The sequence below is a fragment of the Tenebrio molitor genome, chromosome 1 (assembly GCF_963966145.1).
Source record: "Tenebrio molitor chromosome 1, icTenMoli1.1, whole genome shotgun sequence".
NCBI lineage: Eukaryota > Metazoa > Arthropoda > Insecta > Coleoptera > Tenebrionidae > Tenebrio > Tenebrio molitor.
In genome coordinates, this window is record NC_091046.1 from 19736748 (window position 1) to 19745556 (window position 8809).

The following is an 8809-nucleotide window of genomic DNA, read 5'->3' on the forward strand; positions in this document are numbered from 1 at the left end:
CTAACTGTAAATGACTTACAGTCTTCTAGAAAATTTTGCCACAGCTTTTAACAACAGAAATATGTACTTAAGTTAGTCTTTGTTTTTTAACACCCATTAAAATATTAATATTTTATTTATTCCTACACATCAAGAAAATTTCACCTAGTTCGTAGCGAAAAACAAAAATCGATTCACTGGAATGCTTAGATACATCTAACTGTCAATTTAAAAAAGAAAGATCGCATTTGGCAATTACGTACTTTAGTTCGTTAAACAAAATTCTTCAAACCTTCATTACAAATTATTTAAGACATGTTAAGAAACCAGGTAGGAATTTCAAATGATTTAGCTAGTTTACTTTACAGCCGCTCATCATCGCAGATAATAACTTCACGGACGCCCTCAGCGGAGATAATAACTTCACGGACGCTCCTCAGCGGAGATAATAACTTCACGGACGCTGGTCAGCTCGTTAGATGCCATGACAATGAAGTGACACTTTAGCATTATCAATGCAGCAGTGCATAGATGGCAGTCCTTTCGTGTGCTTAATCTAATTTAATCTACATAAATCATCAGTGAACCTTTTCTCTGTTTTTTTAATTTTATTTATTTATTTATTACTAGAAAAGCAACAAAAGTGTATTTCAATATGTAATTCACATTTTTTTAAATAAATATGTGACATATTGAGTAACTCATGTAAATCAAATCTACCGTATCTTGGATTCAACATGGTTTTGCGATACTCTTGATAGTACATACAGTGCCTTTTTTAAACGCTAGCCATAGGGATTTACATGAAAAAAACTTTGGATCGTGTATTAACACGATCCAAAGTTTATTAGCTCATTAGCAGGATTTTTTAAGTGAAATTTGGCACAATATTAGATTATTATTTTATAAATCAATTTAAGTTTATTTTATAATACAGAATAAAATAATTACGGAATTAATTTAAAAAAAGTACTATAGAAGACAGTTTGAACAATTTATGAAATGAAAATTCAAAAATAATTAATAATAATAATTAATAAAATAATTAATAATAATAATTAATAAAATAATTAATAATTAATGTAGTATATTATGATACAAGTCTATAAGGAAAGCCTTTAAAGCACGCGCGACGAGTTTAAGAGTTAACGTCGCAAGTACTTTAAAGGTTCTTGTAAACGTGTATCATACGCTATTTTTTATTATACCTGCACTACAATCTGAAATTTATAACAAAAAAAGTAAATTGAAATACCTTTTCCGAAGTAATCTGTGTAACGAAATGACCACCTTGAGTAAATGAGTAGTAGGCAGATTATGTTCCGCCTCGTGTTTGGCTTATTCGCCACATGCTTTTGGTCCACCACACACCCGGCGACACGGCATTCAGGCCGGATTAATTTATCATTACGGTTATTAATATCATTCCACATATAAATTGCGGCAGATCGTGTAAAGTGGTTTCGTACATCATGTGCCAAGGCGAAACGGGCATTTCATGAAAAAACTCAGCAGAATCTGTAAGATTAAGAAATTACATTATTCACCGACGTTTCATGATATGTGCCTAGGCTTTTCACGAAAAGACGTATTTCGCTAAGAGACTACAACATAATATCTATGTATCGATAGTGGTAATGTTGTTTAAGTTTTTCCTTTATTCTACCAAGATATTAACTCTCCTTGAACATAGTGCTTTTTTCTTCCACATTCGATATAGAAATGAGGTAAAGGTCGAATATTCGTGTTTGAGATGAGAGCAGATTGTGATTGTATTATGCCCAAAATATATGGTAAATTTTACAATGTAGTCTTTTCAATTTTTGAAAAATTAGTTTTGGAAATGTTCTCACAGCACTGTTGCCCCTGCGCAAGGATAAGAGAAAATCAGCATGGCCCCTGCGCAAATATAAGAAAATATCAGCGTATCCCTGTGCAAGGAAAAGAGAAGATCAGCATTGTCCCTGGTTGAGGATAAGAGAAGATCTGTTTAAAAACCTGTAAGAAGTTGCTCCGATGGCAGAACGTCATTAGATTGATTATAGGGCATGCTACAGCAATTAAATCTGCAAGCAGACACAGCATCTCGATTGTCTGGATTAAATGTAGAAGTAGATGGAATATAATGATAATGAATAACCATTGCTCTCAAACAAAGAACAGAAACAAGATCAAAACACAGTTTTCCTCTGTGTTCGAACAAGGAATAATTTGTCCGTTGCACAATGTTCCTTCTTTTACCCTCACCTTTGGTGTAGAACGAATGACAGGCCAGCTGTGTTCAATTTATATGCACATTTATAGAACGAAAGAAAAGGTAATGAAAAAAACCTACATATTTGGTTCCAAATAGGACCACAGTCACCGATGATTTCTAGCAATAGGACTTTCGCAACGAACAGATAAGGTTTCAGCTTGAACGTGGGGTTCACGATTATATGGGTAAAACAGTTGAAAAAAAGAAAAAAAATCTATTTAACAAAGATACAGAGTGTCTATAAAAGAACATATATCAAGAGTCCTGTGGAACTCGAATACATTTGATTTTTGCCGCTTCGTAGCATATTGTGTTACCAAATTAAAAAAAACATAGGTTATGTAACTTCATTAATGACAGGTTCTTTGATTTTTACAATAATAGTTATTTGGATCACAAGTCCAGAAAATGATATTTTGCGAGTGTGAGTGATATTGCGTAGCCGAGGTGGTTTAGCCGAGGCGAGCAACACGAGCACTCGCAAAACATTTTCTGGACGTGTAATCCACAAAATTTTTCATGCCGACAAATTTAAATCATTTTTAAAAAATAAAAAATTCGTTTCACAAGCGGAATCGAACCCGCGACCCTCGCGTCCCTTCGCCGAAACGGAGTCCGTTCAATGCTGCCTGCCCATTCTCTAGTCAAGGTCACTTTTGTAAGTACTAGGCCGGGAATTTTACGTTCCCGGCGGATTTTGAATCATGCAAAACCGTCGATAACGGCCGGCGGCATGAAAAAGTAATTAAACGTCTTCATGAAGCAGCAATCCACACTCCAACCTTTGTAGGATGCAATCGGGTTTCTACAAATGCATGTGGATTCTCTGAACTCCATATTCTATAGTTTTGTGCTTCGTCCAAGAAAAAAAACTGATGTCTAAGGAAAGTTAATATGAAAATTATTTAATTCAGTTCATCATTACGAACCTGTCATCATTCAAATTGTTTATTTCCACTTTCTAAGTAAATGACACTTTATAGGTATTTGTGGTAACTAAGTAAATGGGTAATTACAGGCAGAGCCCTGTAATATTTAACAGGCACGTAGTAGAGACCTGTAAAGACTTTACAAGGCTCATCAAAAAATAAATAATCAAAACTAATTGAATGATTTTTTAAAAAAGTTTATTACAAACACAAACAAATTTAACTATCAATTGTTGCAATTACATACGTTAATAATGCATTTTGATCCGTTTCGCAAGTCATTTTCATATCGCTCCTGGGATCGAATCAGTAGAGAGCCGCACTTGCAGCATTGGTAATTCCGTGGTTATTTTCTTGCATTTCAAGAAAATCGCCTTCAAAGTCTTCATCGGGCATTAAAGCCATTCTTTCTTTTCTTTCTTTTTGCAACAAATTTCACAAAACTTCTGACAGTATTTTTGTTGTTTATCTCAACACCATGACGACATAGGTATAATTGCCCCACCGCCTTTCATTACAAAATTTTTATAAACATAAATAACAATTAAAAAACGAAATTTAAATGCTGAAGGTGGAAATAAAAGTTTGTATGCAACTCGCTTAGCAATTAATCTTTACTGGGCTTACTGGCTTATGGAGACTCGTTCCTTACGTCACTCGTCCAACAAGTGCCAGTGCGCCCGTAAAGATTAATTTACTAAGCTCGTCACATAAATAACTATTAAAAACCAGTTGCAGTATTCTAAGCGCCTCTCAGAATCACCTGGTTGAAGTTCTTGAAGTGTTGTGATTTTGTATGGGTAGAAGTTCAGGTTTTTCCTAACAAATTTCTGACAAGTGGAGAGTAGTACATCAGCCTGAAGGGATAACTTCCTTAGGGACTTTTCTGAGCTTTGTTCCATTCGTTTTTCATTTTTTCATTCACTCGCGATCTTCCTACACTTTTACCTTTTTCAACATTTCTAGTTGCCACAAATCAATCCACAATCATTCTGACGGCTGCAATTAAATTTGCTTCCATGATGTTGTCATGTCGAAATTTTCCCAAAAATTCTTCCTTGCAAATCCTATTCTGCAGGGTACCATTTCGGTAATACGACATCAGAATGAAGGTGTTTTGCTCTAGCGATAAAACCATTGGGGTTTACTGAAAAGATGCTGATTACTTACTGTAAACGTATGAAAATAAATGTCTTACCTTCGCTACTTCGTGACTTGTTTTTGGTATCCAAATTTCACACTTATACGGAAAAACGTTTTAGTCTTGATAGACTGTAGAAGAAAATTATAAGTAAAATAACTAAGACGCCGCACTCACTCGACGACGACTCGCGGCGATTTCCGTTTTCCGCCGAAAACCAAAAAGTTCCGGTTGGGAGGGCCGAAACTATAAAATGGGGGAACCAGTGAAGATCAAGGTTTTTTCTTGAGTCCTTTCCGTCGATTTGTCGCGGTTTTGTCGTCAGATCTGTGCAGGAATGTATAGGGGGCTGAAAGGGGTGAGTGGTTGAGCGTCGGGAAAAGGGTGTGGAGACGTCGAGGATCCGAAGAGAGAGAGAAGGACAGGAGCGCCGAGAAGTCCGAACCCAGACGCCGGAGAGCGAATTTGCGGGTCCTCGACGGGAGCTACCAGAAGGGCCGAACGCCAAGGAGCGGAACCAAATTCCACGCCCGGATTTCGTTGTTCACAGCGATCCCGTAGGAGTCCCCGAGGAATACACAATACACCGAGGAGACGACAGCCCGGGACGACCAACACCAAGACGAGGGTGCCAAACAAACAAAATTCTCCTATGGGAAGTAGGGCGATTTTCCGGCCCTTATCTTTTCTTAAAAAAAAAAAACAAAAGAATGTGTCACTCGGCACCGTTTATTTTCACGAAACAGAAGCGCCAAACTGGGCGCACGGTAACACATTTCACAGTATTGGAGTATGACTAAGCCTATCTAATTTAAGATTACCTACATTTACTTAGATCTGTTTATCCTTACTACTATGCAACTAGATTTCTAACACGTCCGTTTCGCACCTATTACACCAAACATCCGTTCGCAGGACGTTCAGGTTTTGTCACTTGCACTAGGGCATCGGCTTCTGAAATGAAGGGTGTAAGCGACTGTGGTCCTAATTCAGGGGATTTCGGTCATTGGACCATTCCATTCACACATTAGGCCTGAAACGCCCGATGATCGCAGGATCGGACAGAGGAATCAGATTGGGGGCTATCGACCATTCACCCCATTCACCAGCCAGATTTCTTCTGGCTGCGTCAAAAACAGGGCACTCATAAATCCGGTGCATGGGGTCGTCCAGCTGTTGGCATCCGGGGCAGAAACCACTTTGGGGTTTACCAATTCTTCGGAGGTGGCAGCCCATGTTGCCGTGGCCCATCAGGACTTGTGACCTGTCGTGCCTGTGCTCCAGAAGGGGTGACTCGGGAACTTCCGGGATGAATTGGTGCGTAGTGCGGCCGTTGCTGGAGTGCTCCCATCTCGCCTGCCATGTGTCTCAGGTTTTGATTTCCAGTTACTGCCTGATGTGCCGAAGGGAGATAAAGTCCCTCCTAGAGATGCGTTCGTCCATGAAAGGTGCCGAGTTTATCTATCTTTTCTTTAGTTTCACGCTTCCTAGCCAATTTTTTTTTTATAATTCTTTTTGTAAACGGGTTAGTGTTATCTACTCGCCGGCGACCTCGCCTGCGAACGGGAACGGGCCGATTTTTTTTTTTCGTTCCCTTTTTATTGTTCTTATCTTTTGTGTCCTGGTTCGCCGCGAGATTTCTTTTCACTTTCTTTTATAAGGCTTTTCTTATGCGGCGAAGCCGAGGACGGACTCGGGCTTTGCTTCCGTTTTCCAAAAATTTTTTTTTATGGTTCAAGAAGTAGAAATTTTCGTGATCATTTTCTTTCCTTGGCGATGACACAAGTGGTCCGCTATAGATCATTTATTGGAAATAGCATATACCAAGAATCCTTTTTACGATTATTAGACTTGTACTCTTAGGCCAGTGTGAATAAACCACTTTTACCCAATTTCACGTGAAAGTTTCATTCTCCCGGCTACCAAGCAATTCGTCACCACCCTCCTTCTTAAGGGATCGCACCCTCGAGCTACCTCCAGGAGATCTCGACCGAAGTCAAAGAAAAAGAAAATCATTATTAAGGGGAGTTTCTCTCAACGAGAACATTGAGCAACAAAAATAAAATAATAATAACGTAACAAACCTATAGGTTCTAGATAAAGACCATATTAATTATTACTTGTTAAACAATTGAACGTCTGAACACATTTAAATTGTAAGTTATACCTACCATTACATCGATAAAAAAAAAACATTTACAAAAAGAAAAAAGAATTGCTGAAAGACTGTAGCTTGAAATAAACTTAATATGGTCGTTGTTTGTAGATTATTTTGTTTACACGATAATTAAGTTTCCTATATGATTTAAATAAATCAAAGCATATAGCACACATCTTCAAGAAAAGCAGCAATAACCAACCGGGTTCTCATTTCGAAGCACTATGTTTAAGTGTTTTTGATCTTATTACTACGTTTTTCGTATCCCACCTTCACCCGGCGGCACGGCAATTTTGCCGGAGTACATACACTATTACGGATATTACTATCAAGTAATAGTGCAGTGCTTAACATAATTACCGGCGTCTCGCCTCCGCATTTTGACTTTGTTGTGTATTATGTTCTGTGTCAATGTTAAGGAACCTCCTCACGATGTGACATGAGTATAATAATATACCTTTTTGAATTTCAACTACCAATGTGTTATTTAAATCCAGAATTTTTAAATTTTTAAAAAGAGATTGCGGTACTATTCCCGTTGCTGAAATTACAAGTGGTAAAATCGAAATTTTTTCTAAACACCAAAGATTTCTCATAGCAACTGAGAGCTCTAAATATTTATTAATTTTTTTGTTATATGTCTGTGTTATATTATGTGAATTTGGAACAGCTATATCTAAAAGATATGCTTGCTTTTGTTACTATTTATTAAAGTAAATATATCATTAAAGCAATACATGTCCATAAAGTGTAGAATTTTGCAGAATAACTTGTTACTTTGGAGGATACAATTTTTTTATGTTTCGTATATAATAATACAAAACCGATTCTTGGCCAGCAAAAAAAGTAATCGCTATTTATCGCCCCCGTAAATTCCGACTTTATCCTGATAACGACGCTATTCTCCTGTAATGTACACCGCGTCTGCGTGTGGTCACTAGATCTCATGCTGTCTGACTGCAGTTCCACACTAAATACATGACAATTTATATATATTTCTATTACATTAATAACTGCCTTTAATATCGTAAACTTTGGGTTTTGCATGGAATGTTCATTTATGCTGAAGTGTGAGCATAAACCCAGGGTTTTAATGGTTTTATTAAATACGCGGACGCCTTCGTGCATATCGTAAATTTTATTTTTGTTTCAGAAGCAATAATATTGTTAAATGATGATATTATAGGTGAAGGTTTTAGTTTCGTACCTTATAGGATATTTCACTACATTCAAAAATTATCTAAATGTCAGGAGAATTATTTCACGGTGACCATGTAGACTGAAATATTTTTATTTCTCAATATTTCACAGAGAAAGACTTTAAAATCTTGTTATGTGGTGCTTCACACTGCACTTCTCCCGTAGCAAAGTAAGAAACCACTCTTTTCACAACACTACAACATAATTCTTAAAGATACGAAAGAATGTACATTTAAGTAGTTTTATCGTAAAATATGAAAAAGTCAAGCTTATTTTAAATTAACTGTTCGCCGGGTTTCACGCCGGTGGATTCTTTGGCAATAAGTATTACAGAAATTATGTATTAGTGAGAAGACAATCTTTATTATAACAAAGCTTAAGTATAACCGGTCTATTTTTTTTAATTTGGGGTCGAAGTTGGCGTTGAAGAGTCGATTGTGAATGCACTATACTCTATACTGATAAGTACTGATAACAGATCACGGATCAGCTGTTTAAATCTTACGCTTTTACACGAGTGGAGCGTTCTCAATCGACTCTTCAACTCCAACTTCGACGCCAAATTTAAAAAAAAAACACCCTTTACTTACCTATCACATCGTGCGATCAAATAAATTTCATATTAAGGCAGGCGTTGCAAACTTATAGTATGTCTGTGATTAAACAAGAACTTCAAGTTTGAATTGGGCACTAAACCTCTACTTAAAGGTGAAAGCTGTAGTTCAGAAACATTGAATTATTATTAACTAAAGTCTACAACAAATGTTGAATGTCACCTTCTTGAAGACAAATTCTGGGCTCTTCATTTCAATGCGTTAAACAAATGTTGTAAAATTTGTGGTGACTTGTTCAACTCCTCAACTATTAAAACAATTCGTTCTCCAACAATTGAACAAAAAAGTCCAATATCGTCAAATCACACGAACGTCTCCACGCTATTCGGACCGAATTGCACTGAAATTTTGAAAATAGCTCTACACTATGAATTGACCTGATCAAAATGGTAGATATTGAAAAGATAATTCATGAAAATCTTTGACTACCCAGAATTCATCTGGTGGTTAGGTTGAATACTACGTTGAATAGCTCTTATGACCTCGTCATTGTCATAAAAATTAAGTTGTGCGTAATAGGGAAGTTGGTGG